This window comes from Gorilla gorilla, chromosome 8 (genome assembly GCF_029281585.2).
Source record: "Gorilla gorilla gorilla isolate KB3781 chromosome 8, NHGRI_mGorGor1-v2.1_pri, whole genome shotgun sequence".
NCBI classification, from domain to species: Eukaryota; Metazoa; Chordata; class Mammalia; order Primates; family Hominidae; genus Gorilla; species Gorilla gorilla.
In genome coordinates, this window is record NC_073232.2 from 45,550,849 (window position 1) to 45,569,605 (window position 18,757).

Here is an 18,757-nt window from a genome sequence, read left to right on the forward strand (position 1 = left end):
GGGTTATCTTGGTCTGCATGGTTTATCCAGTGCTACTGGGCTCCTGTTTGTTCCTGCTGGTGCTGCCTGAAGGGGCTCATTGTTGTCTTTTAGTGGTGGAAGGGGGCGTCCCCCCAACTGGTCCCCCACCCCTGCTGCCCTAGTGTCTGAATTGGGGAGAGAGTCTTGGGCCACAGAAATTAAGCTTCCTGAAGCTTTAGGCCACTTGGTATAGCTCGGTCTTTCCTTCAGCTCAGCCTGCCCACCTACCTGCCTCTGTAGCTCTTGGTGGAAAAGGTGTCTCAGGGCTTGCAGGGAGGAGAGTCCCTCCCCTGGTTGCCTGATTCTGGCTGGGCTCCCAGTTGATCTCCCTTGCTAGTGGTGTCAGCCTCACCAGAACAAACCCCATTTGATCAGGGGAGAAATGAGCCTTTTGCTAAGTCAGGAGGCTGGGTGACAGGATGCATGTGCCTTGCTGTGTGCTGTGCCTCTGATCCTAGGGTCCCAAACCAGTTTGCCCTCTTACCACCTTTCAGAGTTCTTTGGTTGTCTCTCTTACCATTTTCAGGGTTTATAGTGTGCTTAGCATGGAGAAGCAGGGAAAAACAGATCTATGCATCTTGTCACCAACATTCAAATTTTTTTTTTTTTTTTTGACACTCACTGTGTTACCTGGGCTGGGGTACAGTGGCATGACTGCAGCTCACTGCAGCCTTAACCTCCTCAGCTCAATCAATTCTCCTGCTTCAGCCTCCTGAAAAGCTGGGACTACAGACACGTGCCACCACCCCCAGCTATTTTGCATAGAAGTGGGGTTTCACCATGTGGCTCAGGCTGGTCTTGAACTCCTAGGCTTAAGCCATCTGCCTGCCTAAGCCTCCCAAACTGTGTGAGCCACCGCGCCCAGTCCACATTTGGATTTTTTTTTTTGAGATGGAGTTTCATTCTGTCACCCAGGCTGGAGCGCAGTGTTACAATCTTGGCTCACTGCAACCTCTGCCTCCCAGGTTCAAGCAATTCTCCTGCCTCAGCTTCCTGAGTAGCTGGGATTACAGGTGCCTGCCACCACGCCCGGCTAATTTTTGTATTTTTAGTATAGATGGGGTTTCACCATGTTGGCCAGGCTGGTCTCGAACTCCTGACCTTGAGTGATCTGCCGGCCTTGGCCTCCCAAAGCGCTGGGATTACAGGCATGAGCCACCATGCCTGGCCTGGATTTAAATAATGTTTTTCTTATTCCTTTTGTAAGTGCTTCTATTTTTAAATGATGTCTCAGTCATTGTAATATGTGATTTATAAAATGATTCAATTTTGTAGGGGTAAGAAATCAGTTTTCTAATGACGATTATACAATGTGAGAGACCTCACATGTATTGGCCTCCTAGATAGGAATTACCCATATTATGAAAAGGAAAGAGGATGGAATAGTACAGGAGGAAATATTAGCAATAGTTCTGTGCAAGATCCTCTGCAGAAAGCTGTCACTCCTCTGTTAAAGCAAGGAAATGTATAATATTTGTGTATTTGTTTGCTAGTGCTGCCATAACAAAGTGGCAAACAATGCATTAAACAACAGAAATGTATTGTCTCATAGTTCTGAAGGCTAGAAGTCAGAGAGCAAGGTGCTTACAGGGCCATATTCCCTCTGAAGGGACTGGGGAAGGGTCTGTTCCAGGCCTCGTACCTTCTGGTGGTTCCTGGATTGTGGCAGCAGAACTCCAGTCTTCACATGGTATTTCACTGTGTGCCTGTTTGTGTCTAAATTTCCCTTTTTTATAAGGACACCAGAAATACTGGATTAGGGGTCCATCCTACTCCAGCATGACCTTATCTATTTTATTTTTAAAATTTTATTTATTTATTTATTTTTTGAGACAGCGTCTTACTCTGTGGCCCAGGCTGGTGTGCAGTGGTGCAATCTCGGCTCACTGCAACCTCCGCCTCCCGGATTCAAGCGATTCTCCTGTCTCAGCCTCCCAAGCAGCTGGGATTACAGGCACCCGCCACCATGCCCTGCTAATTTTTAAATTTTTAGTAGATACGGGGTTTCACCATATTGGCCAGGCTGGTCTTGAACTCCTGGGCTCAGGTGATCCACCCACCTCGGCCTCCCAAAGTGCTGGGATTACAGGTGTGAGCTTATCTTAACTAATTACATCTGCAATGACACTGTTTCCAAACAAGGGTCACATTCTTATTCCTTTTATAAGTGCTTCTATTTTTAAACAATGCCTCAGTCATTGTAATGTGTAGTATATAAGTGATTTATTTTTGTTGGAGTAAGAAATTTGTTTTCCAAACCAAACATTGTATGTTCTCACTCGTAAGTGGGAGCTAAGCTATGAGGATGCAAAAGCATAAGAATGACACCGTGGACTTTGGGAACTCAGGGAGTAAAGAGTGGGAGGGGGTGAGGGATAAAAGACAACAAATTGGGTGCAGTGTACACTGCTCGGGCGATGGGTGCACCAAAATCTCACAAATCACCACTTAAGAACTTATTCATGTAACCAAACACCACCTTTTCCCCAATAACCTATGGAAATAAAAAATTTTTTGAAAAAGAATTTCATAATACAATTGCAAGTATTAATAGCAGAATAGACCAAGCTGAGGAAAGAATCTCAGAGCCTGAAGACTGGTTCTCCAAATTCACTCAGTCAGACAAAAATGAAAAAAACAAAAACAAATGAACAGCGGGGCACGTTGGCTTACACCTGTAATCCCAGCACTTTGGGAGGCTGAGGTGGGCAGATCACGAGGTCAAGAGATTAAGACCATCCTGGCCAACATGGTGAAACCCCATCTCTACTAAAAATACAAAAATTAGCTGGATGTGGTGGTGTGCGCCTGTAGTCCCAGCTACTCAGGAGGCTGAAGCAGGAGAATTGCTTGAACCCGGGAGGCAGAGGTTGCAGTGAGCCGAGATCACACCACTGCACTCCAGCCTGGGCGACAGAGCGAGACTCCATCTCAAAAAAAAAAGGAATGAACACAACCTCTGAGAAATATGAGATTTTGTAAAAAGACCAAATCTATGACTCATTGGCATCCCTGAAAGAGAGGGTGAGAAAGGAAGCAACTTGGAAAACATTTGAGGATATCGTCTACAAAAATTTCCCCAACCTCCCTAGAGAAGCCAACATTCAAACTCAGGAAATGCAAAGAATCCTTGTGAGATACTATACAAGACCATCCCCAAAACACATAGTCCTCAGATTCTCCAAGGTTGACATGAAAGAAAAAATATTAAAGGCAGCTAGAGAGAAGGGGAAGGTTGCCTACAAAGGGAACCTCAACAGGCTAACTGAACTTTTCAGCAGAAACCCTACAAGGCAGAAGAGATTGGGGACCTATATTCAGCATCCTTAAAGCCAAGAAATTCGTTTTCCAAAAGAGGGTCACGGGCTGGGTGCGGTGGTTCACGCCTGTCATCCCAGCACTTTGGGAGGCTGAGACGGGCAGATCACCTGAGGTCAGGAGTTCGAGACCACCCTGACCAACATGGTGAAACGCTGTTTCTACTAAAAATACAAAAAAATTAGCCGGGCATGTGGCTGGCGCCGGTAATCCCAGCTACTCGGAGACTGAGGCAAGAGAATCGCTTGAACCCGGGAGGTGGAGTTTGCAGTGAGCTGAGATATCGCCATTGCACTCCAGCCTGGGTGACAACAGCGAGACTCCGTTTCAAAAAAAAAGAGGGTCACAAACACCTCACATTCTGAGGTGCTGGGGATTAGGACTTCAATATGAATTTTTGTGGGACACAACACGTAACTCTCAAAGAGAAGCTTTGGGTGTTTGGAAAGTTCTCTTTTTCATCATCCATGCTAGATAAAAGTTATCTGGGTACTAAAGCCAAAAGAAATCTTAATTCCTGGAACAGCCCTCTTAGGAACACTTCTTGAGATTTGAGTTTGCCAGGCACTGTTTTAGACACTGGGGATATAGTGTTGAGGAAGACAGATGAGGTCACCCTGACAGTAGGATGGGCTTGGTTATGCACAGCAATCCCCCCAAATCTCAATGGCTTAAGGAAACAAAAGTTGACTCCTCACTCACATAAAGTAGGCTCTGCTTGTGGGCAGCTGTTCCCCTATGATAGCTTAGCATCACGCCTCCGTGTTAACACGTGCTTTCTCATGTCGATCAGCCTCTCGGAGGAAGAAAGTGGTGGAGCCTTGCACTGGTAATTAGGTGCTTCTGCCCGGAAGTGACGCACATCACAGACATTTCACTGGCTAGAGCAAGCCGAATGACCATGCCTGACCTCAAGGTGGTAAGGAAGTCCAGTCTTACCATGGAGTAAAGGAAATAACTGTGAGAGTGCCAGGTATTTTGACACATCTCATTTAACACAGAGAGAAATAAGCTCTTCTTATTTATTTATTAGTTACGGTTTTGCTCTGTTGCCCAGGCTGGAGTGCAGTGGTATAATCATAGCTCATTGCAGCCTTGAACTCCTGGGCTCAAGCGATCCTCCCACCTCAGCCTCCTGAATAGCTAGGACTACAGGCATGTGCCACCATGCCTGGCTAAATTTTAAATTGTTTTGTAGAGATGGGGTCTTACTATATTGCCCAGGCTGGTCTCAAACCTCAGACTCCTGGACTCAAGTGATCCTCCCAGCTCAGCCTCTCAAAGTGCTGGGTTTACAGGGTTTACAGATGTGAGCTACCACACCCAGCCTCTTTTTTTTTTTTTAAATAAGAAAAAGATGCAGAGAACCTAAGTAATTTAGCCAAAGTCACTTAAATTTATCCAAAGTCAGTAAGTGGCTGAAGCAGGACTTAGACCCAGGTCGTCTGACCTTGAGACCAGGGATTTTCCTACTAGCTTTATGTTATTTGTCTGCCTTCACAATCATTATTAGTGGGTACTTAACATGTCTGGGCTTTAGTTTTCCCATCTGCGTCACAGGATTGGCAGGAACATATGTGAAGGAGCTTGCCCACTGTCCATGTCATAGTGGGCGTTCGGTGAAGCCTGGTTGTTTATAGTTGTGATCTCAACAACTCTTAGTGTGATCAATGCATTTTTTTTTTCCCAGGTAAGGAAACTTGATGCCTTGGCCTGGTTATGTAAAGGGTCTGAATGAAAACCCAAATCACTCACCACTGAGCCCAGGCCTACATGTGCTGCTGCTCTGATGGCAATTATGTTCAATCTGATAAGCATATTTGCTCTACAAGGGCCTAACTTGTGCTTTTGCACATGACGTTCTTTACATTTAGAAAAAGCTGCTCCTACTGCTTCCTGGGAGTCTCAAGGCAGAAAGGAATTTACTTTTGCATTAATAAGAATGTTGTGCAAATTGCCATGGTGGAAAAGTTTTTATGAGTTATAAATTTGAATCAATTGCTATATAGTTCATTGCTACCTCTGTCGATCTTTGAGATCTTTCCCCGATTATTACAAAACCTTTAAATTAAGGAAATACTTGCCAGGAATAAGGTTAAGCAATGAGAATCACAAGGTTATGTGGCAATCTGAACTTAAAAAGAAGTCTGAGAGCAATTTGGCAATATCTATCAAAAATTTAAATTCATACTTAATCTTTGACTCAGCAATTCTAAGAATTCATTCTGCAGAACAGTCAACCAAACACATAGTATACGGCAGCTTTGTTTGCAATAGCAAAATCTGGAAAAGTACTTAACTGCCCCACAGAGGAATGGCTGAATCTGTTACTCATACCCACAGCACTTAAAGAGTGAAATCATTGCATGGACTGATATGGAAAAGATGTTCAAAATATATAAGTGAGGAGAGAAAATTGTAGTACTCTATAGTGGTAAACTATGACTTGTGGGCCAAATCCAGCCAACTGCCTGTTTTGTAAATAAAATTTTATTGGAACATAGCCAACATCTTTTCATTTGCAAATTGTCTGTGGCTGCCTTCCATCTACAGTGGAGTGTTCAGTAGTTAGGACAGTGACCATATGGCCCCAAAAGACAAAAATATTTACTATTTGTCTGTTTACAGAAAACATTTTCCAATCCCTGCTCTATCATATGATCCTATTTGTGTTTTTTACAAAGGGAGCATTTGGAGGAAAGACGTATATCAATAGATATGCTTCTATAAGCATAGACAATGAAAATCCAAATCCAAACCACAGTTAAGAAATCTAAAACCACAGTTAACAATGATTACCTCTGGGGAGTGGGACTGTGGAGTAAGCAAGGAATAGATAAGGTCAGAGAGTTTCCTTCTTCTTTAAAAGCTTCTGTACTCTTGGAATTATTTTTCTAAAAGCATATGCAGTATGCCTTATTTTATTAAAAAAAAAATCAATGAAGTAGGAGGAGAACACTGATGAAGGGTGTTCAGCACACCCAGTGATATAAATGCTGCCAGCTCTCTAAGGCAGACTTTCTCCAAGTGGTCCCTGAACCACCAGAGCTATCTGTTTAAAAAAAAAAAAAAAAAGCCGAATGAATCAGAATTGGGAGGTGCTGGGCCCTAAAATCCACTTTTTTTTTTAGACAATCTCACTCTGTCGCCCAGGCTGGAGTGCAATGGCACGATATCAGCTCACTGCAACCTCCACCTCCCAGGTTCAAGTGATTCTCCCACATCAGGCTCCCGAGTAGCTGAGCCTACATGCGCACGCCACCAGACCTGGCTAATTTTTTGTATTTTTAGTAGAGATGGGGTTTCACCATGTTGGCCAGGCTGGTCTTAAACTACTGACCTTAAGTGATCCTCCCGCCTCAGGCTCCCAAAGTGCTGGGATTACAGGCAGGAGCCACTGCACCCGGCCTAAAATCCACTTTTCAACCAGGACCCTGATGTTTGAAACTGCTGCTCTTGTAATAAATGCCAGAGATCAGCAAAAGATTTCTCAGTGGGGTTTAATATAATCAGTGTGAGATCATCCAGCAAACATCTACTCACAGCAAAAGCAACAACAATAATAGCTCCCAATTATGAGCACTTCCTAAATGCAGGCCCTGTGCTATATAGGCTTTACCCACTTGGACCTGTTGAATTCACTTAGCAACCCTGAGCTGAGTGTTACTATGATGAACTTGGCTCCGGGAAGGTTGCGTGGTGACCCGAGGTCTCTGAGCTCCTTATTTGGGTCTGGCACAAGGCTAGGGGCTGGAAATGCAGATCCTAGCCCCACGGCACTTGCACAGAGACGAGTTAGTCTTCTTCTTTGTGTTGTTCACCCAGCAAGCCATGTGATGCTGGTTTAATAGCTGGATCACCTTCAGCACATGAGTTCCACACCTGCAAAAGAAGAGGTTGACCCAAGTACTCTGGAAGGCCTGTTCCAGCTCCAACATTTCTCTGGCTTAAAGCAGACTTGTCACCATAGTGTGGATGTTCAAATGTGACATGTGGCTCCTTGTCACTGCCCCCACGCACTGGAGCCCTCTTCCTAGGGCCTGTCCTCCTGTCCTTCCCTGTTGAGACAGGCAGAAGTGCTGTGCCCCATTCCTACACATTCAAGTCTATTTCCTTGCTTCTCTGTCTCTCCTCATGAAAGTGGATCGTGACTTCAGAACTTATATCCCTGACTAGTCTGCCAGCTCTTCACAAGCAGGGGCCATGTCACAGTCATGTTTATGCCCCTGACGTCCTGCAATGCCCATAGCAGGAACTCTGTTAACAACCTTCTGATTGCTTCTCGAATGGCTTTTCAAACAGGACTGCCTTTTTGTGCTCCTCAAGGTGACAAAGTCAGCAGCCTGGTGACTGCCTGATTCCACAGAGAGGTTCTGCATGGGCATTTCACGTGGCACTGTGCATGGCTTTCCACACTAGGGTTTCTACACCCCACAGGGACACAGAGTGTGTGCCAAAGGAGACTGAAGCCACAGGGTAGACACCATGCAAAGCCCTGGGGCTTCCATTTTACTGGGGAGTGAATAATGACAAGTTTCTTCATAGGCTACAATTTTATTATTTAAAAAAATTAAAAAAATTTTTTTTCAGATGGAGTCTTGCTCTATTGCCCAGGCTGGAGTGCAGTGGCATGATCTCCACTCACTGCAACCTCTGCCTCCCAAGTTCAAGCAATTCTCCTGCCTCAGCCTCCCAAGTAGCTGGGACTACAGGTGCCTGCCACCATGCCTGGCTACTTTTTTGTATTTTTGGTAGAGACGGGGTTTCACTATGTTGGCCAGGCTGGCCTCCAACTCCTGACCTCAGGTGATCCACCTGCCTTGGCCTTCTAAAATGCTGGGATTACAGGCGTGAGCCACTGTGCCCGGCCATAGGCTACAATTTTAAATGCCAGTTTTCCATGAATTTTGAAGGAAAAATGTGCTATTTCAGGGCAAGTTGCTATTGGTGGCTTCCATGTCATGACTGTGTCACTAGACTCCTGGAGTTAAAGTTGAGAACACTCTGGGGAAGAACTCTGTGCTGGAAGTCCTAAGACCTACATGCTGGCCCTGGCTCCTTTGTGACATCAGGCAGGTCTTTTCACTTCTCTGGGACTCGGTTTCCTTATTCTGGATAACATGGTAGTGGGCTCCTACCTTGTGCATATGTTTTAATGTGGAAGATGTCACATCCCCACGATTTTGATATAGTCCAGTGGGGCAGGATGCAGTGGGGGGAAAAAAAACCCTCTCTACCACTGAACTGGACAAGGTGGGTGATTGGGAAACTGATATTAAAGTTCAAAGCCATATTTGCATGATTCTGAAATTGCAGACCACAGAGACTGGTCATGACCCTTCACCATGTCAGGATGTGTTCATAGCTTCTGTCAGAGGATGTGACAGGGCAAGGTGGGACCTCACAATGTCATGCTGTGTCCTGCTGTAGCTTTATCTCCACAGTTCCTGCCATGGGGATAGTGTGCAGGGTTAGAAAGTTAAGGTCATTATTACAGAAAGTAGAACAAGTCCTCGGGCACCCTCAAGGTCCTAGTCTAGTGCTCAGTCACAGGTGTGCAATCTCTTTTTTTTTTTGAGATGGAGTCTCGCTCTGTCACCCAGGCTGGAGTGCAATGGTGCAATCTCGGCTCAGTGCAACTCCCACCTCCAGGTTTCAAGTGATTCTCCTGCCTCTACCTCCCAAGTAGCTGGGATTACAGGCATGTGCCACCATGCCCGGCTAATTTTTTGTATTTTTAGTAGAGATGGGGTTTCGCCATGTTGGCCAGGCTGGTCTCGAACTCCTGACTTCAGGTGATCTGCCCACCTTGGCCTCCCAAAGTGCTAGAATTACAGATATGAGCCACCGTGCCCAGCCTTTTTTTTTTTTTTTTTTTTGAGACAGTCTTGGTCTATCACCCAGGCTGGGGTGCAGTGGAGTGATCATGGCTCACTGTAGCCTCAGCCTCCCATGCTCAAGTGATCCTCCCACTTCAGCCTCCTGCATAGCTTGGACCACAGGCATGCACGACCATGCCTGGCTAATTCATTCATTTATTTTTTGTAGAGATGGGGTCTCTGTATATTGCTCAGGGTGGTCTCAAACTCCTGGGCTCAAGGGATCCTCCTGCCTTGGCATTCCAAAGTGCTGGGATTACAGGCTTGAGCCACCATGCCTGGCTGCAATCTCTGCCAGTAGGAACCACAAAGAAATCTGCTGGAAGAATTTGAGGGGGAAAGTGTATGCAGAATTGGGCTCCCTTCTTTTTGAACAAATTCTCTTTCCTAAGGAACAGCAGACGGAAGCAGACTCAATGTTTGGGGTGACTTTATAGAGCATAACTATTGCAAATAGCAAGAATCAATTGTAGATAGAGACACATGTCTTTGCGTGTGTGTATATATATGTATATTTCTAAAACAGGCCAGGCACAGTGACTCACGCCTGTAATCCCAGCAATTGTGGGAGGCCGAGGCAGGCGGATCACTTGAGGTCAGGAGTTCTAGACTAACCTGACCAACATGGTGAAACCCCATCTCTACTAAAAATACAAAAATGAGCCAGACGTGGTAGTATGCACCTGTAATCCCAGCTACTCGGGAGGCTGAGGTTGCAGTGAGCCGAGATCACACCACTGCATTCCAGCCTGGGCAACAGAGCAAGACTGTGTCTCAAATAAAATAAAAATATGGCACATATGTACCATGGAATATTATGCAGCCATAAAAAATGATGAGTTCATGTCCTTTGTAGGGACATGGATGAAGCTGGAAACCATCATTCTCAGCAAACTATCGCAAGGACAAAAAACCAAACACCGCATGTTCTCACTCATAGGTGGGAATTGAACAATGAGAACACATGGACACAGGAAGGGGAACATCACACACCGGGGCCTGTTGTGGGGTGGGGGGAGGGGGGAGGGATAGCATTAGCAGATATACCTAATGTTAAATAACGAGTTAGTGGGTGCAGCACACCAACATGGCACATGTATACATATGTAACAAACCTGCACTTTGTGCACATGTACCCTAAAACTTAAAGTATAAAAAAAAAAAAATGGCCGGCCAGACGTGGTGGCTCACACCTGTAATCCCAGCACTTTGAGAGGCTGAGGTGGGTGGATGACGAGGTCAGGAGATCGAGACCATCCTGGCTAACACGGTGAAACCCCGTCTCTACTAAAAATACAAAAAATTAGCCGGGCGTGGTGCCGGGCGCCTGTAGTCCCAGCTACTCGGGAGGCCGAGGCAGGAGAATGGCATGAACCCGGGAGGTGGAGCTTGCAGTGAGCCAAGATAGCGCCACTGCACTCCAGCCTGGGCGACAGAGCGAGACTCCGTCTCAAAATAAAATAAAATAATAAAATTTAAAAATGGGGAAATTGATTTACACCTTTGTAACCTTTTATTTTAACTTAAATGTGAACTCTTCTTCATTTATAAAGATATTCAATACTACACAAAATGACTCAATTAATTATGTAATGAAGATAACAGTTCATGTATTCAGTCTCCTGTGATTCACCTTTTGGTTTATTTCCAATTTCTTCTGATTTTAAATAATGCTGCAATAAGAGAACGTCATTATAAATAAACCTCAGAGAATATCTCTGGCTTTTTTCCTGAGGATAAATTTCTAGAAGTGGAAGTGCAGGGTCAACAATTGTGCACATTGACAAAGATCTGGACATGTGTTAAATTGCCCTGCAGAAAGATCTTACCGGCTTGCCCGCCTGTTTATGAGAGTGCCCCAAATCTCAGGGTTTTGAACATAATAAAAAATTTTTAAAACCTCTTGGCTTATTAAAGCCACTTTCCCCCTCCTCCTAACAATGCCTAATTCAGCCTTAAAAGAATACTGTAACACTGTGCTTCTCAAACTCCAGCAAACATCAGAATTACCTGGAGGGCTGTTAAAGCCAATTGCTAGGCCGCCTGCCCAGAGATTCTGATCTCCTAGATATGGGGTGGCACCTGAGAATGTGCGTTTCTAATAAGATTTCGGGTGGGGCTGGGGTGTGGACTGCACGTGGTGAGCACAACGCCAAGAAGAGGCTTTCTTGGTTTCATGGTGAAGACTAAACTTTTCCTGTGGACCTTGCATTTCTCTATATTTGAATTTCTCTGAGTCATGTGTCTTACTCTGTACTCTGAAAATTGCTTCCTAGTAGCCCCCGACTAGCAGCAGAATGTGGACCTGATGGGCTTTCTGCTACCTGGTGAGCATGTGGTGCAAGTTGACCCTATGCTGGCACTGGGCTAATAACAGCCGGGGTGGCTGAATACCACAATTACACTCTCTTTGCCTTCAAGGGGTTCACTAGTAAGGTGCTACTTGTAGTAAAAATCTATCATGGGCTGGGCGTGGTGGCTCATACCTGTAATCCCAGCACTTTGGGAGGCCAAGGTGGGGGGTGTCACTTGAGCCCATGAGTTTGAGACCAGCCTGGGCAAAATGATGAGACCTCATCTCTACAAAAAATGTAAAAATTAGCTGGGTGTGGTGGCACCTGCCTGTAGTCCCAGCTACTTGGGTGGCTGGGGTAGGAGGATTGCTTAAGCCCAGCAGGACAAAGCTGCAAAGAGCCACGATCGTGCCCTGCACTCCAACCTGGGCAACAGAACAAGACCCTGTCTCAAAAAAAAACAAAAAAAAACCAACGGAACAAGACCCGGTCTCAAACAAACAAACAAACAAACAGCACGTATTGTAGATGTGGAGAAACTGGAACCCTCATACACTGCTGGTGGGAATGTAAAATAGTGCAGCCACTTTGGAAAAGTTAGTCAGTTCCTCGAAAAGTTAAACATAGGTGGGGTACAGTGACTAACACCTGTAATCTCAGTAGTTTGGGAGACTGAGGCGGGAGGATCGCCTAAGTCTGGGAGTTTGAGGCCAGTCTGGGTAACATAGTGAGATACTATCTCTACAAAAAATGTTTCAAATTAGCCAGGCATGGGCCGGGCATGGTGGCTCACACCTGTAAACCCGGCACTTTGGGGGGCTGAGGCAGGCGGATTTGAGGTCAGGAGTTCAAAACCAGGCTGGCCAACATGATGAAATCCCATCTCTTCTAAAAATACAAAAATTAGCTGGGTGTTGTGGTGGGCACCTGTAATCCCAGCTACTTGGGAGGCTGAGGCAGGAGAATTGCTTGAGCCCAAGGAGGCAGTGGTTGCAGTGAGCAGAGATCACACCACTGCACTCCAGCCTGGGCAACAGAGCATGATTCCATCTCAAAAAAAATTAGCGAAGCATGGTGGTAGTCCTAGCTACTTGGGAGGCTGAAGCTGGAGTCTCACTTGAGCTTAGGAGTTCAACATCACAGCGAGCTGTGATTGCACTACTGCACTCCAGCCTGGGTGACAGAAAGAGACCTTATCTCTTAAAAAGAAAAAACAAATATATATGTGTATATATATATATATTTTTAAAGTTAAACAGAGTTACCATATGACCCAGCAATTTCACTTCTAGATATATAGCCAGGAGAACATACATTCACAGATAAACTTGTACACAAATATTCATAGGAGTATTATCCATAATAGCCAAAAAGTGTAAACACCCCAAATATCCATCGGTTAATGAATGAATGAACAAAATTTGGTGTATACATACCACAGAATATTATTCAGTTATAAAAAGGAGTGAAGCACGGATAATGCTGCAGCACAGACAAGCCTTAAAAGCATTACGCTAGGTGAAAGAAGCCAGACGCAAAAGGACAAACAATGTATGATTCTATTTATGTGAAAGTCTAGAATAGGCAAATCTATAGTGACAAAAAGTAGACTCGTGATTTCCAGAGGCTGGGTTGAGGTGAAAGAAGATGTAGAGTGACTGCTAACAGGTTTTCCTTCTGAAATGGCGAAAAAATTCAATTTTTTTTTTTTTTTAGAGAAGGTTGGAATGCAGTGGTGTGATTATAGCTCACTGCAGCCTTGACATCCTAGTCTCAAGCCATCCTCCCGCCTCAGCCTTCTGAGTAGCTGGGACCACAGGCATGAGCCACCACACCTGGCTAATTGTTTGATTTTTTTGTAGCGATGGGGTCTCACTATATTGCCCAAGCTGGTCTTGAACTCTGGAGCTCAAGTGATCCTCCCGCCTCAGCCTCCCGAAGTGCTGCGATTATAGATGTGAGCCACTGTACCCGGCTGAAAATATTCTAAATTAATTGTGGTGATGGTTGCACAACTCTGTGAATATGTACTAAAAAACCACTGAATTGTATACCGTAAATGGGTGAATTTTATGGTATATGAATTATATATCAACAAAGCCATTACACACCCCTCGTCATTAGGTATGAACATTAGACGTATTACAGTGATAGGAAGGAAGCAGGCAGGCAATGTGGGGAAGGACCACCTGGGAAAGGCTGACTATAGAGGCTTGCTTGACCTGGGTCTTGACAAATAAGATGGAGAAGTAGAAGGTGCTCCAGGCAGAGTGGTAGCCTGTTCACAGGTACAGAGGCAGGAAGGAGTCCAAAGGCTGAAGAGGATGTGGATGGTAATACTCAACATCTATTGAATGTTTGTGCTAGCAAACTAAAATTATATAATCTTATTTAATCTCCAAATAAATTATGTATTAATTCATTGATTCCCTCAGCCAATTATTGAACAAATTTCTTTTTCCTTCCTTCCTTCCTTCCTCCTTCTCCTCCTCCTCCTCCCCCCTCCTCCTCCTTCTTTTCTCCTTCCTTCTTTCCTTCCTTCTCCCTTTCTCTCTTTTCTCCCTTTCTCTCTTTTCTCCCTTTCTCTCTTTTCTCCCTTTCTCTCTTTTCTCCTTTCCTTCTTTCCTTCCTTCCTTCCTTCCTCCCTCCCTCCCTCCCTCGTTCCTTCCTTCCTTCTTTCTCTCTGTCTCTGAGACAGGATCTCCTTCTGTCCCCTAGGCTAGAGTGCAGTGGTGTGATCAGGGCTCACTGAAGCGTAAACCTCTGAGGCTTAAGCCATCCTCCAGCCTCAGCTTCCCAAGTAGCTGGGAGTATGGGCATGTGCCACCATTTGCAGCTAATTTTATTTTTTGTAGAGACAAGGTCTCACTGTGTTGCCCAGGCTAGTCTTGACCTCCTGAGCTCAAGTGATCCTCCTGCCTTGGCCACCCAAAACGCTGGAATTACAGGTGTAAACCACCGCACCAGGTCTGAACAAATTTTATTAGGCACCCACCACATACCAGGAACTGTGTTAACGACTGGAGGCACTATAATGAAGTAGACACTATTATTATCCATTTTATACAAAGAAAGGTTAAATAAGTTATTGAAATTTACAGAGCTAGTTAGTGGAAAAACTGAGACTCAAATGCAGGTTGTCTGATTCCAGAACCCATTTTTCAAAAAAAGTTATAATCTTTTACCTCCCCACAGACAGTTGTAATTTAACATAAATGTATACACACAATCACATACTCCTCTTTCTCTATTATTCTCTCTCCCTTTCAATCTTTTTCTTTTTTCTTGCCTATGCTCCTCTGCCTCTATCCTTCCCCCTTGACAGTTGCTGTCCCCAACAAAGGTTCTTTGTGGGGGAGAGGTGAGACTGAAGTAGTTTTATTAATTTATGTTTAAATAAAAATTTAATTTTAAAACATTTTTAGATTTACAGAAAAATTGTGAAGACAGTAGTACAGAAAGTTGCTGTGTGCCCCACCCCATTTCCCTGTTATTCACATCTCACATTACTATGGTACACTTGTTACAATTAATGAATCAATATTGGTACATTTAAAATATATACATTTTTAATTTTTAAAATTTTTATTATTTTTCTTGAGACAAGGTCTTGTTCTGTTGCCCAGGCTGGAGTGCAATGGTGCGATCTTGGTTCACTGCAGCCTCAACCTCTCAGGCTCAAGCAGCCCTCCCACCTCAGCCTCCCAAATAGCTGGGACCACAGGTGCACGCCATCACACTGGCTTTTTTTTGTAGAGATAGAGTCTCACTATGTTGCCCAAGCTGATCGTGAACTCTTGGGCTCAAGTGATCTTCCTGTCTTGGTGTCCGAAAGTGTTAGGATTACAGGTGTGAGCACCATTCCTAGCCTGAGCTATGTCAACATTATTAATTAAGGCCCATACTTTTTTCAGATTTCCTTAGGTTTTTTTTTTTTTTTTTTTTTGAGATCGAGTTTTCTCTTGTTGCCCAGGCTGGAGTGCAACGGCGCGGTCTTGGCTCACCACAACCTTCGCTTCCCAGGTTCGATTGATTCTCCTGCCTCAGCCTCCCGAGTAGCTGGGATTATAGGCATGTGCCACCACACCTGGCTAATTTTGTATTTTTAGTAGAAATGGAGTTTCACCATGTTGGTCAGGTTGGTCTTGAACTCCTGACCTCAGGTGATCTGCCCGCCTCAGCCTCCCAAACTGCTGGGATTACAGGCATGAGTTACTGTACCAAGCTGAGATACCATACTATATTTAGTTGTCCTATCTCCTATTTTCTTCTTAGTGGTTACAATTTCTTAGACTTTCCTTTTTTTTTTTTTTTTTTTTTGAGACAGAGTTTCACTCTTGTTGCCCAGGCTAGAGTGTGCAATGGCACAATTTTGGCTCACTGCAACCTCCGCTCCTGGGTTCAAGCGATTCTCCTGCCTCAGACTCTCAAGGAGCTGGGACTATAGGCGTATGCCACCATGCCCAGCTGATTTTTGTATTTTAGTAGAGATGCGGTTTCACCATGTTGGCCAGGATGTCTCTATCTTTTGACCTCAGGATCCACCTGCCTCGGCCTCCCAAAGTGCTGGGATTACAGGCGTGAGCCACCGTGCCCAGCCTGTTTATTTTTTAAATTACACAAATACTAGTACGTTAAAAAATTTCAGCCAGGTATAGTGGCTCATGCTTGTAATCCCAGCAGTTTTGGAGGCCGAGATGGGAGGATCCCCTGAGCCCAGGAGTTCGAGACCATCCTGGGCAATATAGGGAGAACTCACCTCTACAAAAGATTAAAATACATTTTTAAAAATTTCAAAAATACAGATAAAAAAATTCTATCTTGATTGCTGTTAATCCCACTCCCTTCTTATAAACACTGTTATCAGTTTGATAAAAATCTTTCTAGATTTTTCTCTATGTCTTTATACACATATTTGAACATATGTAAAAGTATAATTTTGTGTGTGTGTTTTTTGAAGAGGCATAAGATTATACTTTATATACATTTTGAAATCTCATGTTATTACTTTGTCAGTGTACCTAATTCTTTTAAACTGGTATAAAGATAATAGGGATGTACTGTTGAACACGAATGCTTAATCCACTCCATGTGATATGTTCCAGAACCCTAGTGTATTCTAGAAAGCTGGGACATTGGGTACAAGTTGGAGAACAGAAGAAGGGCAGGCAAGAAAGGAAGCAGGAGCCTTACGCTTAACAAAGGCTCTGTGCTCCCCTGCTAAGGAGATCCTGGACTTTAAAGAGGCCCTGAAGAGGCATCAAGAGTTTTTAAAATTAGAAAAGAATATGGTTTTATTTACATAATGGGTACAGAAGAATTTTAAGGAATGTTAGTTATGTGGAATGCTGTTTGATAACATATCCACTTTTTACCCTTAAACTCTTCTCATCAGAAAATATTCAAGTGTATTTCTTGAGTGTATGACTGCTCTATAAATACTGGAGTAGCCATGGTATGACACGCCATTTGGACACCTTCATCTTCTCAGCTATTTATTGGGTGGCACCATAGGAGCAGTAAAGGAGACTACAAAGCAGTGTAGTTATTTATTTATTTATTTATTTATTTATTTATTTATTTATTTATTTATTTTGAGATGGGGTCTGGCTCTGTCGCCCAGGCTGGAGTTCAGTGGAGTGATCCCAGCTCACTGCAACCTCCACCTCCCGGGCTCAAGCCATCCTCCTACCTCAGCTTCCCGAGTAGCTGGTACTACAAGGTGCACACCACCACACCCAGCTAATTTTTGTGCTTTTTGTAAAGATTGGGTTTTGTCATGTTGCCCAGGCTAGTCTTGAACTTCTGAGCTCAAGTGAGCTGCCTGCCTCAACCTCCCAAAGTGCTGGGATTACAGACGTGAGCCACTGCACCTGGCCCAGTGTGGTGATTCTTAAAGCGGGGTCCAAAAGCCTCTGAGGGGTAAGAAAGTCTTCCAGTTGGGCCATTAAAACTAGGGGGCCAGCTAGGTGAGATGGCTTTACCTATAATTTCAACACTTTGGGAGGCCAAGGCTGGAGGATACCTTGAGCCTAGGAGTATGAGACTAGCCTGGGCAACATAGCAAGACCCTATCTCTTAAAAAAACATTTAGCCAGGGCATGATGGCATGTACCTGTGGTCTCAGCTACTTGCGAGACTGAGGTGAGAGGATCACTTGAACCTGGGACATCAAGGTAGTGAGCTGTGTTTGTGCCACTGCACCAGCCTGGGTGACAGAGTGAGACCCTGTCACAAAATAAATACATAATATACACATAAAAAAATTAAAAATAAATTAAAAACTAGGAGATGATCTCCAAGTGCTGCTAGACTGTAAGCTCTATGAGTTTAGGGACCCCATCTCTTTTGTTCCCCATTACCTATTCCCAGTGCCTAGCATAGTTCCTCACATATAACATGTGTTTCATAAATATTGAATGAATTAATTAATCTAAAAATGCACAACTTTTTTTGTAAAGGTGGGGTCCCACTATGTTGCCCAGGCTGGTCTCAAAATCCTGGCTTCAAGTGATCCTCTCACTTCAGCCTCCTAAAATGCTGGGATTACAGGTGTGAGCCCCCGTGTCTGGCCTAAAACTGCAAATTCTTTCACTCCTTCCTAGAAGCAAATAGTCTCTTCCATTTCTTCCTTGCAAATAGTTAGGTACCAATATATCACCATAATTCAGTATTCACAAAGGAAAACGTGAACATTACTGGAGTTTACTCAAATTCAGTATTGCACTAAATCTAGCTAGCTGTTACATGATAATTGGCAAGTTTATAAAGCTTCCTCATTCAGGTTTTTTTTCTCTTCTCCTTTTTTGCTTGGAGGTAGTTGGAATTTCTGCAGTTTGAGGAAAGATAGTTTTATTATTGTTGCATACTCAGTGCTTCTTGAATTGGCTGGAGACCTCAACTAATGCTTTTTAATTAGAAATTATGATTAAATTAGTGTCACTATTATCAATGTAGTATGTTGTAGGTGTTACGTTCACCCTGTAAGGTGAACAGATGCATCAACTGTACTTTTCACCCACAATGTTTCTGATGACTAGATTTTTTTAACCATCTTAACCAATTTTAAGTGTCCGATGACTAGACTTTTAATATATGTTTGCATCATGGTACAAATATGAATCATCCATAACACTAGCACCAAAAGAGATCACAGTCATCTCCCCCAACTCTGCCTGTACAGTGGAATTCCATTACTATTACGGGTTATTTTTCTCCTGGACACCGGGCAGGTGTAGCATAGGT